This window comes from Sturnira hondurensis, unplaced genomic scaffold (assembly GCF_014824575.4).
Source record: "Sturnira hondurensis isolate 20B ecotype Veracruz unplaced genomic scaffold, ASM1482457v3 Scaffold0004136, whole genome shotgun sequence".
NCBI lineage: Eukaryota > Metazoa > Chordata > Mammalia > Chiroptera > Phyllostomidae > Sturnira > Sturnira hondurensis.
The window spans coordinates 14,765,739-14,793,608 of record NW_028076767.1 but is presented as its reverse complement, the minus strand read 5'-3'; the positions used below and the strand labels follow the sequence as shown (position 1 = coordinate 14,793,608).

The 27,870-nt window shown below is 39.3% G+C and overlaps 1 long non-coding RNA gene across 1 annotated transcript; it reads left to right on the top strand.

The window, feature by feature from the left end:
* Positions 1-23,577: 23,577 nt before the first annotated feature.
* LOC118985883 (uncharacterized) lies at positions 23,578-27,340 on the top strand. Its single transcript, XR_005066219.1, has 2 exons — positions 23,578-23,777; positions 27,279-27,340. It is a non-coding gene; the product is annotated as an uncharacterized LOC118985883 (long non-coding RNA).
* The last annotated feature ends 530 nt before the right edge of the window (positions 27,341-27,870 follow it).

Here is a 27,870-nt window from a genome sequence, read left to right as displayed (position 1 = left end):
ATACCTAAAGGTTAAATCCCACTAAACATCACAAAGGGAGAACTTTTTCTGATTCAGAACCCAGTCCCATTCCCATATGGGGTTTCATTTGCTCCCCCTTTTGACAACATAATTAAGTCAAGTGGAGTCAAGGACTTAATCTAATAGCGGACATTTAAATTACAGAGAAACTAGACAAAATAATCTAGAGAACTACCCTTTTAAATGAGCAATGACTGCCTGTCAGGGACTATGCTAAGATGTTTTGCTTGTCTCATTGGATGCTCAGTAAAGCCATGAGGTAACCCTATTACCAGGCAATCCTAAAAGCTACCTTTTCACCTAGACAACCAAATAGCCCAGGGCAGTGGGGCCTCTGGAATGTCTCTATGAGAAAGCCACAGGAACTGCATGCAATATAGGAAGATTACAGATTTGTCTTAAAACTGTACATAGCAAGCACATTGTTTTTAGATTAAATATTTAGTTGTTATAGTTCAGGACTCAGTGACCCCTCCGCCAGTCCTCCAGACAGGCTTGCTTCTAGTACCACAGCTCTGTGACACCAGCGGGGACCAGCGCTGTGGGAGGAAGGCTTCGCAATGAATCTTGGTTACTGCAGGGGTGAAAATACATGATAAAACTGTGACAACAAAGAAAGGAGAGATGGAGGGAGTCTAAAAAGAGCGAATCACGAGACTGTAGAAACATGAGGTTTTTATAGCAAAATGGAAACTGCTTCACAGCCCTCCAACAGTATGTTTTCAACTGCTTTCTTTGCATACCTGAAGGATTGGCGTCTGATTTAGGAGGCCTTTTCCATCTACAAGGTTTACACATACCAGTTCAAATGCATGGCGTCAGGGAAAAAAGAAAGCCAAGCTGTATACATACTTTGCTCTCACTAGTAAGAGCCGAACCAGGTGTTCTCATGAGCCCGCTTTGGCAGGGACACTACAAGCAAACAGCGTGGGGGAGGAGGGGTGACATCAAGGTTCGCCCAGGCCTGCAGACGCCACAGCTGTCTTACAAACTGCATTGATTCACGTGGTAATACTGGAACCCTCACTAAATAATTAAAACGAAACAAAGAGTTTGTGTCCTACATGATTCTTTGGCCTCCAACGAGGGAAAAGAATGAATATTACATCAGTCTCACATGATATATTTCATTTCCTGTCACATAAACCCTGGAAGACAAATTGCCAAAAAAAAAACCCACCCCAGAACCATATTACTAACAGGTTTCTCTTTTCTCCTCTCTCCTTTCTTCTCTTCTTCCTTCCCTCCTGTCTTTATTTCTTCCTCCTATCAGAGATCTAAACAATAAATGTGTTTTCTAATATTCGCGTACTGATTATTAAGTTAGTTAAGAAAGGTAAAACACCAAAACATTTTTTCCCTTTATACTAAACATCAGTGACTGAGCCGTTTTCAGTTCAGGAGTGTTTGTTTTCCACCAGTGGGAGTCTGCAGTTCTTTAGGACTGAAGCTAATATCTGGGACATGCCACTGGGGGTGTTAGATAATGAGAGTCCCAAGCTTGCCGAAGGCTGAAGCATGCAAGGCTGTATCTTCTCTTTGCTTTTACTAGCCAGAGCTCCACTTCCTGTCATTCTTTTCCAATGTACTTCTGTGCTGTTTTGGGAGAGTTGACCAAAAATGTCAAGATTGTTTGCCATCTCCAATCCCTGAAAAGAACCTTGATCAGAACATACATGATTTCTAAAAGGGAAATGATAGAATTGATGGTAAACTTTTTTATATGTTTTTTTTTCTTCCTGGGGAAAAGTCATTTTCGTTTTTTTAAAAACATTTTACTGTTTATGCTATTACAATTGTCCCAATTTTTCCCCTCTGTCCCCCTCTATCCAGCTTCCCCCAACTCCTTCAGGCAATCCCCACACCATTGTCCATGTCCACGGGTCATGCCTATGTGTTGTTTGGCCAATCCCTTCAAGAATAACTATCTTGAAAGAACAACTCAAAAAATGTTATGCCTACAGGGGAGTCAGAAAATTAAAATTTGAACAAGACTCAGTTAAATCAGCCAATTGACAAATATCAAGTACCAGGTCGAATTAGAAATGAGATTCTTCCCCTTCCCTCCTCTCCCCACCCCACCCACCCCGTCACATATGAGCCAACTATAAAATAAGAAATTTTCAAATGCTTATCTCCTCAAGCAAAATCTCAAGCATGGCTTAATTTATACCAGAAGAGGCAGGCAAATCTAACATGCAAAAATGCAGTTGCCACTCACATAGAAATAAAGTATCAAATCAGGAGCTGGGCCTAAAAAGATTTTTATTAAATTTATTGGGGTGACATTGGTTAATAATATTACATAGGTTTCAAGTGTACAGGTCTATGATACCTTATCTGCATAAGGCCTGTGTGTCTACCACCCAACGTTAAATCTCCTTTCATCACCAGATATCAAACCAAAAAGCTTCTGCACAGCCATCGAATGCATTTTGAAGTGCGCATATTTTGTGTTCACAATTACCTAGTGTTTCCAGTCTGCATTTTCCAACCCACTGATAGTAGCCCCGGCCCGCTGCCCAGCTGCTTGTACTCAGAGGAACCACTCAGCCCTCTCCAAATCTATTCTTGAGTCAATGTCACCATTGGATCTGTTTAAGTGTGTTAATCTCATGAAATGTGTTTTGAATATGAAAAATCTTTAATTATGGAATAAAAGACTTTTCCTTTTTTAAAAGAACTTTTAGGCCTCCTTGTACAGGTTTGGTACTGTGGTGGGGGTGCAGACAGAGAGTTCCCTATACTACCCTCAAGACCGACTTCTACAATTAGGTTTAGATCCAGGCTCAGCAACGGCAGTGAGTCTGTGTAAACATGTGCCATACAATCTGTGTTCGAGAGAACTCTGTGTGTTTGTGACACTTGTACTTTTCAGGCTCCATTTCCCTGGAAGAGTAAAAACAACTATTGCAAATTGCCTTTTCTTGAAAATAATAGTAAAGTATTTTTACCCAAATGTTTTCATGGTCATCTGCCTGACAACAACCTGTGAGGCCAACAAAGCCGACTTATTTCCCCATTCTACAGGGTGGGAAATCGGTTCCCACAGAAAGTTGAGAGCTGCGATCATGGTGAAAGAACCCAAGTCATCTCAGACTTCTTTCCTTTGCACAAATGGGTCCTAAACATGACACCAGAATCTGATTCCTAAATGCCACCTCTAACAGTTCTGGAATAAGCCTGGGAATCTGAAAATTGGTAAAGCGTTCCTCAGTGATTCTGGTGCTCAGACAGAGTCACACTAGTGAAGTAATAATGGGCAGGCACGTTAGGTAGAGGAAATGCTGACACAGTATGGTGTCTTCTGTGATCATCCCTCAGTCAGCTCTGTGTTCCTTTGGATGGCGTTCTCAGAGGAACAGACATAGAGGAGGTAGAAAGGAGATATAAAGGAGGCAGAATATCCAGATCTGGAGAAAAGGCAGGAAACTCAAGATTGACTGCAAATCAATGTAGAGAGCCATCTATACAATGGATTGATTCAGATTCCCCCGGCACACCAGAGTTGCTACTGACCTCGTGGTTCCCTCACTAGTGTAGCGCTAGTGTAGAAAAATACTCTCTTTGCTTTATTTCCAGGCTTTGGATAAATTTTCTTGGTGAGGAATATCAGCAGGGACTCGGGGTAAGAGGCAACAGTGGCAAGAAGGCTTTTCCTGCATCACTGGTAGGTGAGGCCTCTTGTCCAGCAGCAAGGGACAAGAGGGGGGGCCTTTCTTTATATAAGTTTCTATGTCAGATGTTCTTAAAGGTAACACCATAATTAACATTTGCAATGGTGACAGGTTCCTGTGTGCACTTCATGAATAAAGAAGACACCAAAGGCTTGTACGGGTACATATTAGAATAACTGCATTTATTAAAATGCTTTGTTTGACTAAATACTCTTGTATGTCTGATGCCACACAAATTTTATTGCCCGTTAATTAGTTATTTAGGCTTTTTGTTCCTTTCTGGAAGTTGAAAGCCCTTTTCTTTCTCAGCTCTTCAGTTTTTGAAAATCCTAAAAGTCAATTTTTTGTCTTTTAAGTCCTCTAATCCAAGGACAAAGCAGCAGCATTCCAATAATATCTGTTTACAAAGTGCCATTGTAACTTTATTATCCTAGAAATTGTTATTTTTAAGAAATCATATTTTTCAGGACATCCAAATGGAAATGATGTTTATTTTCTAGGAGTGTTTCCTTCTGCTACCATCTGGCACGGGGAATGGATTAGATGGCCTCTGGGACTCCGTTATATTCATGTAGTCCTGGGATTCTAAAGTAACTGGAGCTTCCAAATGGTCATATATCACACTCCAGGGACACATCATTAAAATTATACATTGAGGTAGATTTCAGCAATTCATCCCTTAAATTTTCTGTCATCAACACATTTAAAATATAAAGTATGTGCTCAGAACATTTACCATTCTCTGCCAACTAAATTATAGGCACTTTAAGAGCTGGGATCCTGCTATCTCGTGCATGTATAAGTCTAACATGGTGCTTAGCATATAGCAGCTGCTTAATAAATAGGTTTTGATTGAAGAATGAGTATTGTTGTTAAATATCTGGAGACAGAGATTCTGATTAAAAAATTAGTAAAATTTTTGTGTTGGACTCCCCAGAATGGAAAACCACTCTATAAAAATATTGAGAAAATAGCCATTTTCAAAAATATCTTTTCCCATTTGAGAATGGTTTATATTTTAGAATGTGAAAAAGAAAAAAAACAAAAAATGGGATCTATTGCTATTAATTATTATACCATAGGCAAAGCAACAACTCAAGTATTATCAACAGGATTATAAGTTTATAGTATTTTTCTCCAGAAGGTTTCTTCAGCTTCTTTCCAAGTATATAAATCATTTTTTACTACATTCGTATCTCATTTCCTTCTGGTCATTATCTGAACTGTCACAAAGTCATGAAACTGTTGCTCTGTTTTGTTGGCTTTGTTGCTGAAAAGTACTAAATAATTAATTTATAACCTTTTGAGTCACTGTTTTTGGAAAAATAAGTATATGTTCCTTTTTTAAAGCTATCTAAATTCTGTTTTGATGTGTTTTCAAATGTTTGCCTTTCAGAGAGCTGTTGCAAAATTAAAAGCAGTGGTGAAAGAGTTTTTTGTCTGAGACCAGCTATAAAACTGTTGGAAGTCTGACAAATAACAAAAATAACAAAATTCCATGTTAAAACGACGTCCAGGAAAATTATTCCATTTTGTTTGGAAAAGGTCTGACAGAATTCATACTGATGGGCACATGCAGTATAATTGTCATCTACTGTTTTGTTAGTTTATTTACTTGTTTTTAAGGGGGCTTGGAGCAGGGAACTGGAAAAGTCACATTTTTTAATCTATGAAAAGTTCCTAATCCATACATCTTTTTAAAATATATATTTTATTGATTTTACCATTACAGTTGTTCTATTCCCCCCTTCATTCCCCTCCACCCGCACACTCCCTCCCCCACCATTCTCCCCCCCTTAGTTTATAACCACGTGTCTCAAGTTCTTTAGATTCTNTTTGATAAGCAACATGAAGAAAATAAACAGAGTTCATGAGAAGTAGTCCTGGGAAGAGGGGGCCATTTCAGAGAGGTTTGTCAGGAAAATCGTCTCTGAAAAGCTGCATAGGTTAGAACTCTTTACATTACAAATGAAAACAATAAGAACTGGCTTAAACAATAAAGAGAATGTATTGACTTGTCTGGGAATAGGTTTAATTTCCTGCAGGGTTTGGTCTAGCAACTTAAAGTCCTTCCAAAAGATCGCTGCTTTGTTCACTGATGAAGTAATCCAGTAGGGCTGCACACAGTTGCTACTCTCCACTCCTCATCCCCACATACGTACACAAATATACTCCCATTTATGAACATAACTACTACCCAATAATCTAGAGAAAGAGGAAGGTCTTATCCAAAAGCTCTCAATGAATCAAAAGAAGCTTTCCTTTACTCAGAAACCCTGATAAATGTCTTCTCACATCTCCTTGGCTCTGACTGGGTACAGGGCTGTCCCTGAACTGACCTCCATGACCAAGGTAATGGAAAATGCTTATAGGCTCAAGCCAATCAGGACCATACCTGGACCTGGAACGGGGTCCATTCCCCACTAACCACAAGTTTAAAAAGGGGTAAGGATAATTGAGTCACTATTCTACCAAAAGAGAGATGGATAAATGTTGGGTGCAAAACAACAGATGCACCCATAAGGAGAAGACATTTAAGCTGCAAGATGAAGATACGGGACAAGCCAGTGAGGGAGGGTTCCATGTACCAGAAATAGCAAGTGAAAAAGTCTAAAGCAGAAAAGAGCTTGACATGTTCAAGGAACAAAAAAAAAGTTTAGGTATTTTTAAAATATATAATACATGAACTCTGGTAATTGCATTAACTCTCTTCTGGCCATGACTGGTGTGGCTCAGTTGGCTGGGAATCATCCCACAAAGTGAAAGGTCGCCAGTTCAATTCCTGGGCTTGGAGCATGTCTAGGTTGTGATTTGACCCCCACCAGGGGCACATACCAGAGGCAAACAACTGATGTTTCTGTCTCATGTCAGTATTTCTCTCCTTTCTCCCTCCCTACCCCTCTCACTAAAAAACAAATAATTAATTTTCTTTTTAAAAGAGAACCCTCTTCTAACTACACATACACCCACACAAAAAAAACTGAGTGGTAATATGGCCACTTGAGGTCTGTTTTCCCATATTCCTATAATAACAAATATCTTCACATGAGCTATTTCAATAATATAGGACCATAATATGCCATAAAATGCTACACATGGTATAACTAAATAATTCTATATAAATTGTATATTTAATTGTTATTCAGGTAAAATTAGGGAATGTCTGAGTGGAATCATAAATTCTTATCTTATATGTATAGCAGCACTATTTTTATCAACATTAGAAAGTATTTATATAGCAATCAAAAGGGTTTTTTAAATTACTTTACTGTTGTTCAATTACAGTCGTCTGCATTTTCCCCGCACCAGCCAAACTCACCTCCCTCCCTTGCTTCCATCCTTGGTTTTGAGTCTATGGAAAAACCAGCACTCTTAGACACACTACGAGTGGCCCTTTTTGAACAATGCTGAGTGGACCCTGAACTATACTCCACCACGAATGTTAATGTTTACACTGACAGCTGGCCTTTCCTCTGCCTTGTAACAGGTTGTACAGACCAGCAATGTGTACGTCTAAGATATTGCAAGTCTATTACATGTTGTATCACACTGTTTATTTTAATAACTTTTTACTCTTCATCTTAGTTTAGTAAATACCAAAAAATAAAATAAAATAAATGCTTTCTTACTTGTACTTAATCTGGGAAAAATGAAATTGTTATGCTTTTGTATTCCATTTCATGCAAATAAATTTTTTTTTTCTTAAACAGTCAAAAAAACTACTTGGTTTTGTCCATGTGTCCTTTACAGTAGTTCCTGAAAACTGTTCCCCCCACTGCCCCCTCCCACCTCCCCTCTGGCTATTGTTAGATTGTTCTTAATTTCAATGTCTCTGGTTATATTTTGTTTGCCTTTTTCTTTTGTTGATTACAAAACAAAAGTTAAAGGTGAGATCATATGGTATTCGTCCTTCACCCCCTGGCTTATTTCACTTAGCATAATGCTCTCCAGTTCCATCCATGCTGTCATAAAGGGCAGGAGAAAGTTTTAACCATATTTTCAATTGCTTGTTTTTGCATATAGCAGTTGCTAGGTGATTGAAAGATTATATGAGTATGCACTGAAATACTCGAGTCAGATGACTTCCTTGTGTGTTATGTGAAGAAAATGCATTCAAAATAGACTCTAGAGGTGACTAGAGAACAAAGCAGACTGTCACCCAGAGCCTTGGAAGCACACTGAGTCCCCAGCACCAACACTGTAGAAATCAGATGAGGAAAGTGCATTTCTCAAGTGGTGAACAGATGGAGAGCTCTAAAGTGTTGGAGACCTTTGCCTGAAGGCACCTAGCACTGCCTCCAAGACATGAGGGACATGAAGTTCCATTGGAAAAACTGCTCTTTTGTGGGGGGTTTTTTAGAGGTGGTATTATCACACATGACAAAAGGTCATAATATGTAAGGGGGGAGTGGGTACATAACAATTAATTGTATTTTTTCTCTGATACATATTTTGAAATTTTTCATAATAAAAAATTAAAATGAACTAATTAAAATATGGTTTGTACCTCTTGATGAGAGACAGTCAGTTGGTCATTGTTTCAATTTGGAAGTAATATAAAGGCCTAAAAACAAGTTGTATGATCTAGATTTGCCCTCTTTAAAAGAGTAGAAGAATAGCCCTGGCTGGTGTAGCTCAGTGGATTGAGTGCAGGCCTGGGAACCAGGGGATCAAGGTTCGATTCCCAGTCAGGGCACATGCCTGGGTTGCAGGCCAGTTCCTGCCAGGGGCCAGTTCCCAGCAGGGGATGCACAAGAAGCAACCATACATTGATGTTTCTCTTCCTCTCTCCTTCCCTTCCCCTCTAAAGATAAATAAATAAAATATTTAAAAAAAAATAAAAGAGTAGAATAGATTTTTTTCAAACATGTAATGGTAGGTTACATATATCAAAGCTCTTTTCCTATAAATATTAGTTTCCACATAGTTAAAAAAAGATTCTTTTATATATACACAGTATACATAAACTACCATAAATTTAACGTCGTTATATTGTCTTTACTAAAATCCTGTCAATTTACATAATTTTGTCAACAAAGGTATTTTCTTTATGATTCAGAACATGGTTTTGTGGGATAATTATATTTGGTTTTCATGCTGGAAACAGCCTAAGTGCCCATCAGTAAATGAGTGGATTAAAAAGCTGTGATATGTTTATACAATGGAATATTATGCAGCAGAAAAAAAGAAGCTCCTACCCTTCACAACATCATGGATGGAACTGGAATGAAATAAGCCAGGCAGTGAAAGACAAATACCATATGATCTCACCTATAAGTGGAACCTAACCAATAAAACAAAGAAACAAGCAAAACAGAACCAGAGACATGGAAATAAAACCAAACTGACAGTCACAAGAGAGGGGGGATCACAGGGGAAAGAAAAGGAAGGGTCAAGTCAAGGAACATGTATAAAGGACCCATGGACAAAGATAATAAGATGGTGGAGGCTTGAATGTGGGGGCAGGTAGGGCAGGGGAAATTAATGGGGGGCGGAAGTGGGGACAACTGTAATGAAACAACAATAAAAAAGGAGAAAATAGCATGTTCAAATGAAATAAAAGGAGAAAACTTTTTTAAAAAATTGTCAGAATCATCAATCAGTCACTGCGGCTGGCTCATCTCCATCCCATGAGCCCAGGTCTTCAGCCAGGCCCTGTAGGCATGTGTGAAGGAGGTCAGGTTCCTCAGGTCACCCTCCCCACTGTTTCAGGCTTCGTCTTTAGAGATGCATTTCATCAAGGTAGCAAGAAAGTCTTTTTTCTGAGAAGGAAAATTTCTATCAAAGAAATGTTGCTGTACAATTAGAGAAAATTCATTAGTTCTCCACATGCTGCCACATTCTCTGGATAGTCTCTGTTCACTGTTTATCATAACCAAGGATATATATTCTTTCTACATATATTTTTTCTTCTAATAGCTGAGTGATATCTTCTGTGAGTGCTGTGTTTGGGTGATATTTAGGGAATATCAGAAGTTTGGGCTTAGAGAAAGGAAGGAGTCCTCTTTAGCCCTTACCGAGTGCTTACTTTGGTTTCTCAGAGGTGACCAGAGGGCCAGGAAGGAGGTTGACTTTGCTTTGCTCACCTGCCAGCTCAGAGTTATGTTACAAAGGAGGAGGCAGTAGGGAGGCCTTGTTCACCCACTAAAGACCCTTTCTTCCTTTCTCACCAGAGAAGTGAAAAGACTGCGGTGTGAGAGTTACAGGTGTGTCTGAGTATGTGCATAATGACCTCGGGTACCTGACTATGTTTACTCAGGGTGGAATGAGGGTTGTAAACAATATCTGTTGTCCCCCTTCCTGTCTGTCAGGAAGAGGCCAATGAGAGGAAAGAACAGCCAGGAGGCAAAAGAAGACCTGGAGAAGCAGTTTGTATTTATTTTCATACAGCACTCGGGTCAATTTCTACAACTGGAGTGTGAATTGGATTCCATACTATTGGCTCCTGACTGGCTCTCCCCACAATCTTTTCTGAACTGCAGCTCTGGAGTGGGTCAGGGACAGGACATTTTTTCTGAAAACTGTGGCTTTTTGCATTTTAAAGAAAGTCTCCAATACCGTTGAATCCAGAACAGTACAAGGACTGGATTGGAGTGTGTATGGTGGGTAACACTGTTGTGCTGGGTCCTGGGGTAGCTCAGGGCACAGACTAAGATTAGAGTAAATTCACTTAAGAATCCTTCATGTCTGTAGTGTTAATCTGTCTAAGAAACAAACTTTAAACATGACAAACTGGTCTCCCTCTGAAGTGGGCATCCTAGGAAGGGAACCCCCTTCCAGCTGAGTCTCTCCAAGGTATCCAATTGGATGACACATTGCTAGGATAAGGTATTATCTTGCTATTAGTGGTGGAAATGTTCATAGTGCCCCCTCTCTGCTTAGAAGAAAATGAGGTAGAGAGTAAAATAAAAATGGTTTAGGTTTCACTAAACAAGGAGGAAGAACAAATAAAAAGGGAGAATGATTCAGCTCGTTGGAAGCAATGAGAATGTTCCCATTAACCCCAATCACACCCCTCCACAAACAACCTGATCCAGGCCCCACCTCCTTGAAGCTCATTAGTCATTGTGAGCTTATTGATGTCATCCTGGAGGAAGGGTATAAGGATCTTGTCTTTGAGCATAAGATAATGTTATATGTATATTTCTGGCATGGCCCTATGCCCACTCCGGGGAAGGTAGCTATGATGTGGTCCTTCCAGCCATGCTTGAGGCTTGATGACAATGTGCAGGACATGCACACACTTTGGTCATTAGGGTCAGGGCACTGCCTTCCTATTTTAAAGCTCTTGGTGAATCCATGGAAGATCTCTGGAGAAACCTGAAGTTCATGCCGGACAGGTGAGTGGCTGCTCCCACGGTGCACTGGTGCTACAGGGTGCCTGGGACCCCAGTTCAATGCCTTGAAGTCAAAGTAGTCAGAGATACCAAGCAGGTTCTCTTTATGCACACCTATGTCATCTGATCAAATCCGACTTCCAACAGAAATATCTGCAAGCAAAAAAGATATCAAAGGGATGGGATTACAAAGGAGTCAATAGTAACTTCTGGGGCCCAATTTTAAAAAATTAAACTTAAAGGAGTCCCTTGAGCCACCTGATGTATCAACACCAAACTGCAGGCCTCAGGTGAGAAGGCGGGGGGGGGGGGGGGGGNGGGGGGGGGGGGGCAATGTGAATCATCCTGCCTCCATCCCAGTCTCACCATCCTATCCAAGTTCCCAGTTCATGGGCCCAGCACAGTAACCATTACAGAGAGAGCCAGTGTTATAGAGGAAGAAAAGCCTATAGACTGGCAAGATTAATTGCAGCTCTTAAAATATAGAAAATAATATTGCACAACCCTCATTTTTTTTACTATCATACCTTAAAGTTTAGAGCAGCTGAGTTACCCAATAAGTGAAAAATTCAGTATTACAGAAACCCAGCTGTGATTGTTAGTCTGGGGATCCTTGCCATGAACCCACAGGACATCTAAGGGCTGACGGACTAGCTTAGGGTACATACACCCAAAGTCATCCCTTGTTCCCAGATTTTTCCTTATCTTTAGAAACACACAAGAGACAAAGCAATCAGACAGGATTGAGAAAAGCAGGACGCTAGTAAGGAGGAATCACCTAATCTTACTCTACTTCTAGCTATATGTTTCTCTTTTGCAGGATCCATCCCATATAAGAAAACAGGAGAGCAGAAATCATTAGCAGAAAGCATTCCAATATTCACATCACAGAGGTGCCAGAAGAGAAAGAAACTGGAAATCTATTTTAAAAAATAATAAAAGAAAACTTCCTTAATTTGGTGAAGGAATTAGACATGCAAATCCAGGAAGCACAGAAAGTCCCAAACAAGATGGACACAAAGATGACCACACCAAGACACATTATAATTAAAATGCCAAAGGTTAAAGATAGAGTATCTTAAAAGCAGCAAGAAGAAAGCAGCTAGTTACCTACAAGGAGTTCTTATAAGACTATATCAGCTGATCCTCAAAAGAAACTGCAGGCTACAAAGGGTTGGCAAGAAGTATTCAAAGTGATGAAAAGCAAGGACCTACAACCTAGATTACTCTATTCAGCAAAGCTATCATTTAGAATAGAAGGGCAGATAAAGTGCCTCCCAGACAAGGTAAAGCTAAAGAAGTACATCATCATCAAGCCATTATTAAATGAAATGTTAAAGGGACTTAAGAAAAAGAAGATGATAAAAAATATGAACATTAAAAGGGCAAAAAATTCACAAATATCAACAGCTGAATCTAAAAAATCAAACTCAGAAAATTCAGAACAGGAACAGAATCATAGATACAGAGATCATTGGAATGGTGGCCAGTGGGGAGAGGGTCTAGGGGATTAGGGGAAAAGGTGAAGGAATTAAGAAGTACAAATTGGTAGTTACAGAAGATGCAGGGGGATGCTAAGAGAAGTATAGAAAATGGTGTTGCCAAAGAATTTACACGTATGACCCATGGACATGAACAAAGGAGGGGGTATCACCAGAGAGTGTGGGGAGTGCTGAGTGAAGGGGAGCAAAGGTAATAAAGATACCTTTATTAAGGTATCTATACCCCTAGAAAGATAATAGAGAAAAATTGGAACAACTAAAATAGCATAATCAATAAAATATAAATAAATAAATTAGGAGCTATTTCTCTTTTAAAATAAAGTTTTCAAAAACTTTGTGCCCAAACCTGGGGCTCACGGTGTTCCAATTCAGGGTCATTGTTCATTTGGTATAGATTTGTGCTCCAGGAGTGAACAGTGATATAAAACACAAAGAGAATTGGGCTCCCTGCACTTACAGGATCCCAAGTCCTACACCCAACACTTAATACAAGGCTAATCAAAATGCATACATTGAAAATGCATGAATGGACTGGAAGCTTGGTGTGGAGTGTCTCTGGTCTATACATTTTTCAGAGTTGGTGTTTTAATGTAACTTGTCATAAACTTAATGGGTATAAAGTGGCATGTTGGTGTTATGATTTATAGTTCCCATAAGGTTATTGGTCGTTTTTAAATGAATTCCCTATTCCTTACCTTTATTTTATTTTTATATAGGACTGCTTTCTTTCTTTCTTTCTTTCTTTCTCAGTTAATAGGCAGGATTTTTAGAATTTTAAACTTTTTTCTTTATATGTTTTAAATATTTTTCCATGTCATTTGTAGTTTAACTTTGTTTTTGGAGTCTTTTACCACATAGAAATTTTACATTTTTTATGTATCAATTCTACTGAACATTATCTTTTGGGCAGTGTTAAAAATTCTGATGGTTTTAAACACCAGACAGATAACACCAATGAGTGAGGTGGTTTAGGAGAGGACTGGGTGAACTGGAAAGCATAAATAGAAAGCAGGCATTACTTCTTTAAACAAAGAGGGAAAAGCCCTCGGTTATGGACATGACTGAGCTGGTTTTCATGTGCTCCCAGAGTTCTGGCAAGGGTACATAGGCCTTGTTAGAAGGGTGCCTGGTCATGCCGGGCTTGAGGATTCCTTGGAAGCATACTGAAGCTATGAAAGCAACCTCTCTAATGGCTGAGTGGAAGGAGATGTGACCTGCCTAGGTTGGGACTGGCCATTCTTCACACATCCACTTTAGCAAAGAGGAAACTGTAGTTCATCTAACTTTGATGCTTGGGATCCCAAGTAGTGCAACATGACAGGAGCATCCAGATACAGACATTTCATTGAAGTCTGCTTGCGGTGATTAGAAGTAAATACCTTTATTTCCCTCTCTTTTACACCCACTCTTTCATCCCTTGCCTAGCTAATTTGGACTCCTTCCAATCTCATCTTAATACTTCCTTTTTTTCCTGGCCTCTTTTTGTTCAATGCACCCCCATCCGGTTGGAGGCCCCTCATATATGCCCCCACAGCAAACTGCACTTTCCCTGTCGCCGTATTTATCACTTCAGAAGACCATTATCTGCTCACCGCCCACCTGTCTGACTACACCACATGCTACTTGAGGCAAAGACAGCTACCTGTCTTGCTCACAATTATATTCCCAGCACCTAGCCTAACACAAAGCAGAAGCTAATACTGATTTCTGACATGAATGAATAATGTGTGCATGCCTCTGCAGGAAGCACTGCATATGTCTCATATTTTTCAGCACAGGAATTTATAAGGCAAAAATGGTCTTCCATACTGGGCCACGAAGTGCTCTCTGGTTGGGCAGTGACGCAGACTTTGTCTCCAACAGAAACTGGAGAACTATGAAAACAAACATGTGGTCACTTGAATCTGTCTCCCTGACAGCTAATGCAAGCTCAACTCAAATTTCATCCCAGAAACTGACCTGTGTTACTTTGGTTGTTTATTTATTTTTTTAACATGAAAGGGAATCAAAATGCTAACATGGAACACAAACTGCTTTAACAAAATACAAAGGGGTGGGGGCAAGGAGGAAGAGATGGAAATAGAAAAAAACAGTGAAAATAAACTGAGTAAAACAGTGTTTCAAAACATATTCATATTCTGAGACAACAAACAGGTAGCTGTCTGACTCTGGTTCTCATGATGTAAAACATCTGACAAAGTTTGTTGATTTTCAAGGGAAAAAAATAAAAGCAACTCCTGGATTCGAATATAGACTTTTTCTTAGATATCAAGTAAAAAACAAAATAGTCTTTCTTTTTACTCAGCAGGAATCTCACCCCCAAAAAAGAGAAGAGAGAGAGGGAGAGGTTCTGAAATTTTGTTTTTATGATTAGGATTATGCTATATAGACTAAACATAAAAACAAGGAAACAGCAAAAAGATTAAGGAATAAAAAGAAAAACATCACCTGCTAATTTTAATGATTCTTTAAAAGATTTTTAATGCTTAGAAAGGAAACAGTCTTTCTCCATTCAAACTGAGCAGTTACTGTAAGCACTTCAGGGATATCTGCAGAGCAAACCCCTTCCCACCATCTCCTTACCCACCCCTCGAATGCTCACACACCAGCTATGACTGCAGCACCCACCCCCAGGAAGGATGAATCTCAGGGACCACCTGGCGCCCTTTCCCTGACATAACTGATTGAATCAGGGCCAACATCTTTCCCCACTGTACCAACAAATACATTCTCTCAATGTGAAGTAACAGAGACACAGAATTTGGTTGCAATTCATTTCTCTTTATAACCAGAAGAAATTCCTGTTGCTTCAACCACTAATTTAAATGATTCCACAGCAATATAGTGAAGAGAAAGAAAGAAAGAAAGAAAGAAAGAAAGAAAGAAAGAAAGAAAGAAAGAAAGAAAGAAAGAAAGAAAGAAAGAAAGGAGGGAGGGAGGGAGGGAGGGAGGGAGGGAGGGAGGGAGGAAGGAAGGAGAGGGAGGGAGGGAGGGAGGAGAGAGAAGAAGGAAGGGAGGGAGGGGAGGAGAGGAAAGAGAAAGGGAGGGAAACAAAACACGCTGAGGATTTCCACAGAGCTGAGATAAATGTACATTAACCCTAGATAGGTTCTCAAACAAGGTGACTCAACACATTTTGACCTACTGAAAGTCAAATCTTGTTATTGGGGTCAAATATTTATAAATTCTGAAGATATTTACTGCAAAGCAATTTATTGGTCTTGAAATTTCTAAAATGGTTTCATAGCTTCACTGAAAAAATTTGTATCACATCAATGTTATTATAAAATTATCTATGAATTTTTAATTCAAGTATGAATCCAGATAGAAAAATTAAATAACTGATTTCCTTTGGAAAATATCTAATAAACTGAAGGCAATAAAGCCATTTCCAAGAGTATTTAGCTATTTTTTAAAAATAAAATCCCAGCCCTGGCTGGTGTAGCTGAGTGGATTGAGTGCAGGCTTCGAATCAAAGGGCTGCCAGTTCAATTCCCAGTCAGGGCACACGCCTGGGTTGCGGGCCAGGTCCCCAGTGGGGGCCAGGTGAAAGGCAACCACACATTGATGTTTCTCTCCCTTTCTTTCTCCCTCTCTTCCCCCCTCTCTAAAATAAATAAATAAAATCTTTTAAAAAATAAAATTCCATTAATAGGTCATAATATGGTAGACAATTAAATTTTAGGTAAACTAACATAATTAATTATAAAAATTCTACATTTATCCTACACTTATTGAAATATACTATGTCTTAGGCCCTCTACTAGGCAGTATAGCAATGAACAAATTAGACATAAATCGTACCCCAAGGAATTTACATTCGAGGGGGGGAAGATAATAAACAAAATTAATAAAATAAGCAGCACAGTCTGTAATATAGTGACAAAGTAGCATGAAAAAGGTGAAAGAGATGGTCAGGAAATCTCTCAATGAAAATTTTACCTCTGAGTAAAGATCTGAATGAGCCATTTACTTTGTTCATGTAGTCTAAATTTTTAAATTGAAATAATAAATTGAACTGATACTTATTTCATAAAAACAAAACAGGAAGGGGAACTCTTCCTTGGTGAGAGAAAATTTTCTGTCCTCAGAGTGAGCAGCCCTTCAAGGCGGTGCCACTGAATCTTTGTCCTCCTGGCAAATGCCACTCAAGTCCTGTGCCACCTTCACAGACACCAGGACGCTCAGACAGGATTCATCATCCTTTCTGTCTGATGTCCCCTCACTGGGTACAGACTTGTAAGATAAACTAGGCTTTCTTCTCTAATAAACTCTCCTTCAGGTCTTTTTTTTAGCTCTGTTTCCCCTACGGGTAGCACAAGAACTTGTTTATTGTAAGGACTCATTTACTTAATAACTGAACAGATACACATATCCAAAGAGTTAACAATAAACACAATTATAAAACACATACCTCAATATTGGCTAGATTATCTCTGGCCCAGAGAATAGGGCATCCCTGTCTAGAAATCCTTCATGGGATTCTCACGGCCAACAGGAAGAAGGGTTAGAAGATCTTAACTAGGCATTCAAGGTCGCCAGCAGCTGGGCCTTGCCCACTTTCTCCGCCGACTCTCCCACTCACCAGGCCCAGTCCGGTCGTGCAAACATGCTTATCATACTTGAAAGCCAAGTCTCTGAGCTTCAGAGGCTACATTCTTTGCCTCTGAAAGTTCTCGTTCTCCTCCTGTGTCTAGTAAATTCCTACTCACCTAAAGAATCTGTTCCAGCTTTGATTCTTCTGAAGCCTTCCTGATTTCCTCAGGTAGAGTTAGTTACTTATTCCTCTAAGCTCCCATATTGCCTCGACCATTCCTCGGCTTCAATATTTACATCACATTATGGTTTCCTTATCTGGCTTCTCCACTTGACTGAGAGCTATTTGAGGTTAGATACAATTTTATTCATCTTTGTACCCTCAGTGGATAGCAACAGTGTGAGGCCAGTCTCCAGTGTACTTGTTCCTCAACACCACTCTGCATATTGAGCTGTGGCTCCCATTCTAGAACCACACAAATTAAACCAAGCACATCATTTATCTATGGAGCCAGGATCTCTGAAATCCTTGGTGGCAGAACACATATGTGGCATGCTCTTTCATGTGCATTAAAGATTTAAAATACCTTCAAAATTAGCAATATGAATAACTAAACGGAAGAATTTAAGCAAGAGGTTTTAACTAGGGACATTCAACAAAGTCTGGAGACATTCTTTGTTGTTGTAATTTGGGGAGTGGAGCTCCTTCTGGTATTTAGTGAACAAAGGCCAGGGATTCTGCTAAACATCTTACAAAGTGCAAGGCGGCTCCCTTAAAAAATTATCCAGCCCCAAATATCAACAGTGTAAGGTTGAGAAATATTGACCTAATCCTTTTACCGTAAGAATCTATAATTTTTTTAGAAGTTACTCTAATTACAAGTTATGATGGGCTCTAATGCAGATGATTACTTCCCTAGTCAACTTGTACGAATGCACAACTTCTAAAAGTTGTCATAAAACTTTGTACTCTGAACTGAGGGAACCGCTGGTCCCAGGAAAAAGGGAAGGGCCAGATTCTCACGTTCTACATTAGCAACTGGAACTCTGCTAAAACAATTAGATGATAATAGTCATCATACTAAATCTCAGAAATATTTGGATGAACTATTAATATCATTATTAATGTATGATTGCTGATAAACGGATGACAACTTTGGAAAGAATAACTTGACTACTTAGCAACAAGATTACCAACCTTCGGAGCATTTTAGCAATGCATACTAGGCTCCAGTAGTTAAAAAATAAGGAAATACATCAAAGCAGAATCAAGAATGTGAAAGCACTCTAAATGATGACACCTAAGATTAACCAGTCTCCCAGACCCCAGAAATATGTCAAGAATCTGAAGAGACCAGCAATACTCCAACCCTACCTACTTATTCCAGTGACACAAGAGCAATTTAGTAGGAAAGCAAAATTCTACCTCTGTCTCTAGCTTCTCGTTGACCATACTTAGATTGTCCAGAGGTGATCTGCCCATAGGTTTCCCTTTGACATACAGAATCTAACATTTTAAAAACTGAGCTTGTCCTTTTTTCATAATAAAATGGAGGCCTGCGTTATCTTCAATGGCATCCCCCAACTTCTGAGCACCTGGGCTCCCAATCCTGTTATCTTCTACTTCATGTGTACACTTCAGCCTCAACATCCAACTACCCTCTGGGTTTGTATCATGCAATGTCCCTTGGATTTGCTCCTTTGCCCCATTTATTCCCTTTTATCTCTGCTTTTCAAACCACTACCTTAATGCAGGTCTTTATTGTTTGTATGCCTAGATTTCTGTGAACAACCTCAGGCAGTATCTATCAGGTAGTATCTTCCTGATCCACTCTGCTCCACATGATATTATAAGAACAACAACCACGGCAAGACTAATAATTCTAGGCTGCTCGTAGCTTGGGAGTTTACAGCTTAAGTTTTGGGGCTAGGCTGCCTGGATTTCAAGCATTTACGTACATCATTTCGTACTTGTAACAAACCAATGAAGTAGCTACTATGATTATCCCCATTTTACAGATGAGAAAACTGAAGATCACATGTCTAGGAAGCGCTGCACCAGGATCTTTCCCAGTCTGCCTGACTCCACAGTCTGAGCCCTTACCGCTGTGTGCACTGCCCATTGTCCAGCCTCTTACCCAGGAGAGTCCTACATCCACTGAGGCCACTCTCTGTATATCCGGATCCAGCGAACCCAACTCATTTTCCCTTTCTGTACCACTTTTGCATGTGGGGGGCTGGTTGCTTTTATTTTATGCTATATATGTAGTGGATTGTTTTTTAACTGTTCTCAAGTAGCTCCATTTGCTTATATTTTGTCTCTAGGTTTAAGCTTTTAAAAGAACTTTGTTATTTTTCTACATTTTTCCAAACTACCTGGTATAATACTCATGACTATAGAGTGCTTTAACACTAATCATTTAATTACTTACATGAAAGCACTTCACAAATTAAAAAGATATCATGAATTTAGGTGAATAGCTAATACAGGATATTATTATGAATATAAAAGCCAAGTTGGAGAGTTCCTCACACGTCATCAAAGCAAGCTAGATTTGAAGATCTTGAAAACAGCAAAATCTTAAAGCTTCATTTGTGAAGGCCAAATACAGGCAGAAAAACCAGACTTTATTTTTTCCACTTATATAACTGGCCTAATCATTTCATTACACTGCCTAGCTTAAAGCATAAAAGCTCCCAATACTTTCAATCCCACGGGCCACTGAAATTGGAACCTAGAATTAGAAGTAAACAGTGGTGGGTAGTCCTACTATTTGTACAGTCTCAGCATGTGGGCAAAAATCCTGGGGAGAAGAGAGACTGGCATCTTGCTCCACTCAGTACCACTGTTACCGCTGTGGCTATCACTCAGAAACCTCCAATTGGATTAATAGCTGCGACAAGTCATTAGTATGGGTCTTTGGTTTGGTTTACTTTGCCAAATCATGTAAGCTCAGACTGGTCATTGCAGCTCATTCATTGTCTGTCTTGTGTACCCATAACGGATAATTCAACTTACTGAATTAATGAGTGGGTTCAGAAATTTATGTTCTAACAGGAATAATAGCACTAATATCTATCACTTGTTGGGTTGACAGTATGCATAGTGGTTAAAATCCAGCTCTCTCGAGTCAGGTTGCCTGAGTCCACACACCAGCTATTTGTTTTTAGGAAAGTTACTTAACTTTTCAGACTCGGGTTCTCCACCTATCAAGTAGGCCTAATGAAAGTTACTACTACCTTCGATAGGACTTCTGGAAGGATTCAAGCAGAAAATAAATACTACACAATTAGTATAGTCTTATTACTTAAATACTCTAACAACTGTAGCTATTTTTGAGTACCCACTCTACGTCAGACATTACACCAGGGTTTCTCAATCTTGGCATGATTGACAGTTGGGCCTAGATAATTGTTGTGGGGGGTTGTCCGGTGCATTACAGAATGTTTATTTAGCACATCCCTAGCCTGTTCCCACCAAAAGTCAGAAGCACCTCCCATGTCATGACAATCAGGGGCAAAATCGGCCCCAGCTGAGAACCACTGCACTAACCTTAGCTCTTTAGAAATATTTTACTGATTCCTTAACATACTCTGACCAGGTTGCATGCTATTGGTATTACCTCCATTTTATAGGCAAAATAGAACTCAGAGATGTTACCAACTTGCCCAGGATTACCCAGTCTGCCCAGGTTCAGTTGACACCGTAGTCTTGGTTGCACATTATACCTCCCTAACGTAGGTGATGCTTTTCTTTGTGACTCGTTCTTGGCTTCTTATCTACAAATGCACCACCTATAGGCAGAGGTCGGGAGGACCTTCAGAGCATAATAGTGAAGCCAAGTCTCACTGCTACAGAGTCATGAGCTAACGTCAGGAATCCTCATCTCATGCTCATAACCCAAGCCACAGCATTTCTAGGCAGAGCAACAGAGGTTTGATAAATCCCCCTGGGAGTGGGTAAACAAGCAAAAAGAGCATTATTCTAAAACCCCCCTCGTGAATGTGAACTAAAAAAACATACAGGACCCATCTTTAATTCCTCCCTCTCCCTCAGTTTCCTAGTCAAGTCCCTCTCTAAATAATAGGCATGCTCTTCCATTTAGCTTCTTTTTGTTTCCACAGACTCCACCTTACCTCTGGCCCTCACAGGAGACCACATCCAAAATGCCCGCTGGCTCACCCTGTGCCACAGCTCATTTAGCATCCTGGTGCCTGACCAATATACAGCAGAAATTAACCACATCAAGTTACTGCCGCACTAGAATAGCACTAATAAACCCTATTTTCTGAAGCATCATGTTTAAATTTCACTAATTGACATTCAAGACCTTTGAAATGCTTTCTCTCTCTATCCCTTGTCATTCTGCCTCTCTGTGTCCCCCCCACTACTCCCATTCATCACCTCACCACCCCACCACACTCCTGGCTATCCTGCCAATTGGCTGCGGGGAACCCTTGCTTCTCTGTGCTCCTCATCCCTCATCCTGTGGCTTCCATGCTCCCTTCTCAATGTCTTTCTGTCAAAATCCTAACCACTCTTTTAGGCTCCGCTCAGGCTGAAGCCCCTCCACAAAGCATTCTCTATTGCAGCTTCATCGAGATCTTTCCATTTAAAGGTGTTCACAGCCCTGCCAATCTATCCTATACCACCTCGCACCTTAACTCTCTGGTATGTGCTGCAGTTTCATGCTTTCCCAAATGCATGAAATCCTGCTGTATGCCAGTGCTATATCTCACGTTTATGGGCAGTGCTCAGAGAAGGTCCTCAATGAGTCCTTACAAATTTGCTCCACAAAAGCCTCCTGCTGCTGTAGGAATAGAGGCAGTACACACAGGCATGTGCGCCCAGATCTTATCTTTACACCTGGGCTCCACCCTACATGATGTCACTTCATAAGGTTCACTGCTCCTGGGAGACACCATCACCCGCACACCTGCTTTCTGCCGACTCATTTTGAGCCTGAGCCCTCTGTTGGCCCTTAGCTCTCAAGACTCCTGGTCTCCTTTTCTTATCAGCACACCCTGACTTACTTCAGCATCGCAGTCTTTGATGTTGACCTTCTTCCCTGGGAGTAAACCCAAAGCACAGTGCTGAAGTTAGCTCTTTATGGCCTCTTTAATTGGCATCTCTGGAATGGAAATAATGATGTCATCTAAGCCAACAATTCCCCAAAATAACTGAGGATAAGATCATATGAGTGCTTATGAAACATTCCAATTCCTGGGCCCTCCCTGCTTCAGACCTACTGCATCAGAGTATTCAGGATATGGGCCTAGAAATTAGAATGCTTAGCTAGCATTCCGGGTAATTCTTATGATCAGACCAGTCAAAGAAACACTAATCTAAGATCCTGGGTAATATTTTACCAGCTGATCTAATGAGAGATTCAGGCTGAACTGCCGATCAGAAGTCATGCATCCTGAAAAAAATTGATTTCAGGGGCAGAGCAGCATTCTTCCTTATCAATTTCTATTTTTCTGGCTATTAATATAAGAAAGTATGTTCTACCAAATAAACTGCTACTATAGAAATTTGCCAGGTGGTTTTGAACAAGTCACTAGAGAACTCTTGAGTTTCAATTTCTCTTTCACAGAAAAATGGAGAGTTGGGCCAGATCAGTAGCAGTTCTCTTTCACGGATACACATTGGAATCACTTGAGGAGTTTTTAGAATATATCGTCCTGCCCTGGCGGGTGCAGTTCGTTGGTTGGAGCATTGTCCCTTAAACGGGAAGGTCATGGGTTCGATTTCAGGTCAGGGCACATGCTGAGGTTGCAGGTTTGGTCCCCTGTCAGGGTGAGTATGAAAGGCAATCAATCGATGTTTCTCTCTCACATCAATGTTTCTCTCCCTCTCTCTCCTCCTCCCTTCCCCTCTCTCTAAAATCAATAAGCATGTCCTCAAGTGAGGATAAAAAAGAATATACCATCCACAGGGATTCTAATTCAATTGATCCAAGTAACTATGTTGTATAACTGAAGTTAAAAAAAGTAAACTGGGTGATTTTCTAGATACCTTCCAGTTCTAAAATAATTCTGATTTAATAACGCTACCATTTTTAATTCTTCTATTAACTCTACACATATATGACATACATAAAAACTTATATGCTTTTTTATTCCGCATTTTTAATGCCATCTTTGTTACATATTAGATGTTCATGTAGGAAAGAAACTGAATAACTTCAAAATACTCTTATGAGTTATTACTACCATGCAAAAATGTTCAGGAGTGTAATTAAGTCTTTTAAAATATGTAGGCCCAGATATGAATAGCAACAGCCCAGTTGCTAATTAAATCGAGTAATGCATAGTGGTTTACCTATCCATTGCTTCATTATTCCAAGTAATATTTATTGTTGGGTGCCTGCTATCTATCAGCCCCTTTGCTAGTTACTGATGATGCTGCAATACATGAGAAACACAGTCCAAGCCCACATGGAAAGATAAACATTGTGTAAATATTACCAATGAGATTAGGATCACAATGGCATACAGAGAGCTGCAAGAATGCATAAAGGGGATCTAACCTACTCGGCAAAACAGGCTTGTAGAATGAAGTGAGCATTAAGGTGAAACCTGACCAATTAATTGGACTTAATGTCTGTGTGGGGGCAGGGTGAGCAGCACATTGGAAGGGACTGAGGTAGAAAGTTTGGAGTCTACTGGGAACAGAAGGAAGACCAAGGAGGCTGAAACTGGTAAGTGAAGGGGAAAGTGGCACAATGGGCTACGTAACAAAACTTAGAATTTATTCTAAAATACCCAAGTATCAGAGTTTAGAATTTGTTCTAAGAGCACTGAATATTTCAAGCAGGGTGCTGAAGCAATCTGATTTATAAAGTTTGAAGTCCCCACAGTGCTTGGAGTGGGTATAGGGAAAACAGGCTATCATGGTAGTGGGGAAATATGATAGACTCAAGTGGTGTGAGCAGAAGATGGAGAAAAGTGAATAGATTCAAGATCTCCATCTAAGGAGACTCAGAAGGGCACAGTGATTGATGGACTGTGGGAGAATGGGCTGTGGGAGGTCAGGGAACGTAATGAATCAAGGTTTCAAACTTGAGTAACTGAGCGGGATGGCTGTACCATTTACTGAGATAAAGAAGCCTGGAGGAGGAGCAGCTTCAGTAGAAAACATGAGTTCAGTCTGGGACACAGTGAGTGTGAATCACCAGTGAGTCAAAGAAGTAGAGGTCTTGTTAAAACGGGTCTAGGACTCAAAAGACAGACCGGGACTAAAGTTACAGATTGAGTGTGCTCAGCATAGAGATGATAATGGAAGTCATCAAAGACAGATGAAATCATCTACTATGTGTGAGGGACTCATGATAGGTGCTGGGGCAATAGATTTACTGTGTTCCAGTGACTCACCTTCCAACAAAAGCAACCAGGTATGATCAGTGCCTGCATTTTAGTTCCAGTGCCATGGAAACTACCCTGAAAATCCCTATTATTGATTATAGTAGGTATACCCTTCTCTTTTCTACCACCTGAAGGTTTAAGACTCAATTCAACCCCAAAGTAGAAATTGAACTTAAAAGTAGACTAGCCTATACTTTGTTCTAAGAAAGTGGGCTTCAACAGAGAGTACCTCTTAAGCCTCTAGGAAGTTTTACTTGACTCTTAAAAATAAAATTTGTAAGTTAAAATACATTTATACTACCATCACACCTTTGAAGTATCACTGAACATGAAAATCCAGGGAGGAAATTGCAGATTTTGTGCTTGGCCATCCCTAGGTCGATGTAAACTTTACAGTTTGCAGGGCCGTGATCACAAAGGCCAAGGTCTGCTATGCCTATGCCACATATAAATAAGTCCACAGTCTAAGGGGTTCTTGGGACATGGTCTGCTTTTAAAATGTACCTTGTAGTTTAAAAGAGCACTGCACCTAACAACTAAGCCTTCTGTTTGAAAGCTCACTGATACCGGAAACAATCACCAATAAACCTGACGGAGATGAACATTTCTGAGATTTGACCCTTCTCCAATTACCCTTTTTGCTTCCCCCTTCCTTTTTCTTTCTCCCTTCTCCCCTCCCTCCTTTCATTGCTTCTCTCTGTCTCTCTCTCTTTTTTCCCCACTTTTCCTTCTTTCCACAGTTTCTGCCCCAAAGCTTTTATGGAATGAGACAAGGCACACATATATTATTTACACACCAAACACAATGCCAACGGCCCCTCTATGCAAGACATTTTGACAGAACCACAGCAGTCATATTAGAACTGGAACAGATCTCATAGATCATCCCACCTAACTCACCCATTTTACAAATAAAGAAAGAGAAACTTTCTTGATGTTCCACTGACATGCTTGAGAATCATCTTAACGTTTATTTGGCCATGATGTCAGATTTCGTACAATAATAGCAAACACTTTCATATTATTTTATTAAGGCAGGAAGCCTAGGAATGCACTAACCAAGACAGTCAGCCATTAGACACATGTGCCAACTGAGCCCTTGAAATGTGCCAAGTCTTAACAGAGATGTGCTATAAAATATATAATGGATTTTGAAGAAGGTATAAAAAGAAGGCAAAATATCTCATTAATTATGTTCATATCAATTACATGGTGAAATGATAATATTTGGATATACTGAGTTAAATAAATATATTAAAATTAATTTTACCTTTTTAATGTTTACTTTTTAAAAAATTTCATCTGAGGGTATGTTTACTGACTTTAGAGAGAGAAAAAGGGGGAGAAAGAGACAGAAACATTAATGTGCAAGAGTCAGCGTTGGTGGTATAATGGTGAGCATAGCTGCCTTCCATTAATGTGTGAGAGAAACTTGGGTCGGTTGCCTCTCGTACACACCCCACTAGGGACTGAACCCCAAAATCTAGGTGAAACCTAGATATGTGCCCTGACCAAGAATCGAACCCCAAAACTTTGGGGGTATGAGACAACACTCCAATCAAATGAGCCATCTGGCCAGGACTATTTACTTTTCAAATGCGGCTACTAAAAGTTTTTATATTAATTACATGGCTCACATTTGCTACTCACGTTATAGTTCTATGGAACAGAGTTGTTCCAGTATAATAATGACTATCTCATATAAGGTTGCTTGTTGATTGGCTAACATTTCAGGTCTTTATAATTTAAGTTCTTAAACCCATTGGCATTGACAGATAAAAGCATTCATTCACATATAAAAAAAAAAGGGTAGACTGCATGTCCTAGAGAGCCCATGCTGAGACTTTACTGGGCACAGCTCAAAAAGTCCAAGGAATTTAATGATTTGTCCTTGATATCATCTCTGTTCTTAGTACAAGACCCAGGACTATTTATTTGCTCATTGACCTTTTATCACAGGACAGTTCAATGGACAAAATTATGAAATGGTTTTCAATGGCTGCAAAACAAATTCCAGTTGAATATAACAAATATTTGAATGCCTCATGGGTGCCAGGCATTGTGCTAGGAAACAGTGTTTATAGGTCATGAGTTATCACCTTAATGTCCGAGAAACTTCCATTCAGTTCTAAATGAAAAACAAAATTATTTTCATGTTTTTCTCATCTTCATAACTTAAATAATAATATATCTATATGGGAGTGTTGTCTTAATTTTCAAATTCTAAACTAAATATTTGATCAAGGTAAAAAAGCTGTTAAATTCCCCAAAATACAAATATATGTTAATAAAAATATCAATTTTGACTTTATGGAATATACATTAAAACCATTACCATTTTTTTCCCTCAAAACCATCTTATTCAGTTTGGTTATAATTTAGTTAAAGCTTAAAACTGAAATGTATTCTCTGAAATGTACTATTATAGGATGAAGCAAAAGTAGGTTTACAGTTGCAAATATGGAAAATAATAAAAAATTAATAAATAATAATACAAGAGTAAACTCTGTGCTTTGCATTTTCAGAGCTATAAAGCTACTTTTCCCCCATCTTGTAGATTCTTTTCTTAAAGGGCCGGATTTTAACATCTATTGATATCATTACATGGTTACATGGCTCATTAAGGTTTGTTACTAAATAGTAAACTTTAGTTTATTTACTATAGGGAAATTTTATAAATATCCTTGGTGAATTTAGAGTAATTGCACTTTATCCAGAGTAATTCTTGGCTTCGAGAGTATTACAGAAATTACTTTAATTACTTGCTTTAAATTTCTGAACACTGTTGCTTAATTCTCTTTCTATTAATACAATGGCTTTATTTCTTTGTCACTTAGTTCATCAAGAAGGAAACCTGGCCTTGTAACCTTGGAATAAATTCTACTTTGCTATGATCTTCTTCCAGTTTGGTGATGGGTTTAATTTGTTAATATTTTAGCCGAATACTAGATTGGCCAAAAGTTCACTTTTTTCCATAAAATAAAAGAAATATTTTTCATTTTCACCAGTAACTTTATTGATTCGGATATTCTGAGTATATCAGCTCTCTCCCACTATTGCTTCTAGTGAGCAGAAGCCAGGAGTGTTTAAATGTTCCAGTGCATAAGACAGCAGACTTTGGCCAAAATGTCAACAGTACCAAGAAACTTTGCAAACCATTTTGACATTTCGATCAGTCACAGCACCTTCTCCATACACTGCACAATTTTTTGTGTGTGATTCAGTTATGTTTTTACCTTTCTTGAATTAATAAAGCATAACATGCAAAAATGTTTCATATTTTCTTCCATCTTTAATATTAAAATGGCTGCACAAAAATTCACCAATTTTGATTTTTTCAATGCACACTGATATGACATCTGTCACAATACAATCTAACAAAGTTATTTCAAATGAAGTTAAAGACAACTAAACAGTAATAGAGCCATC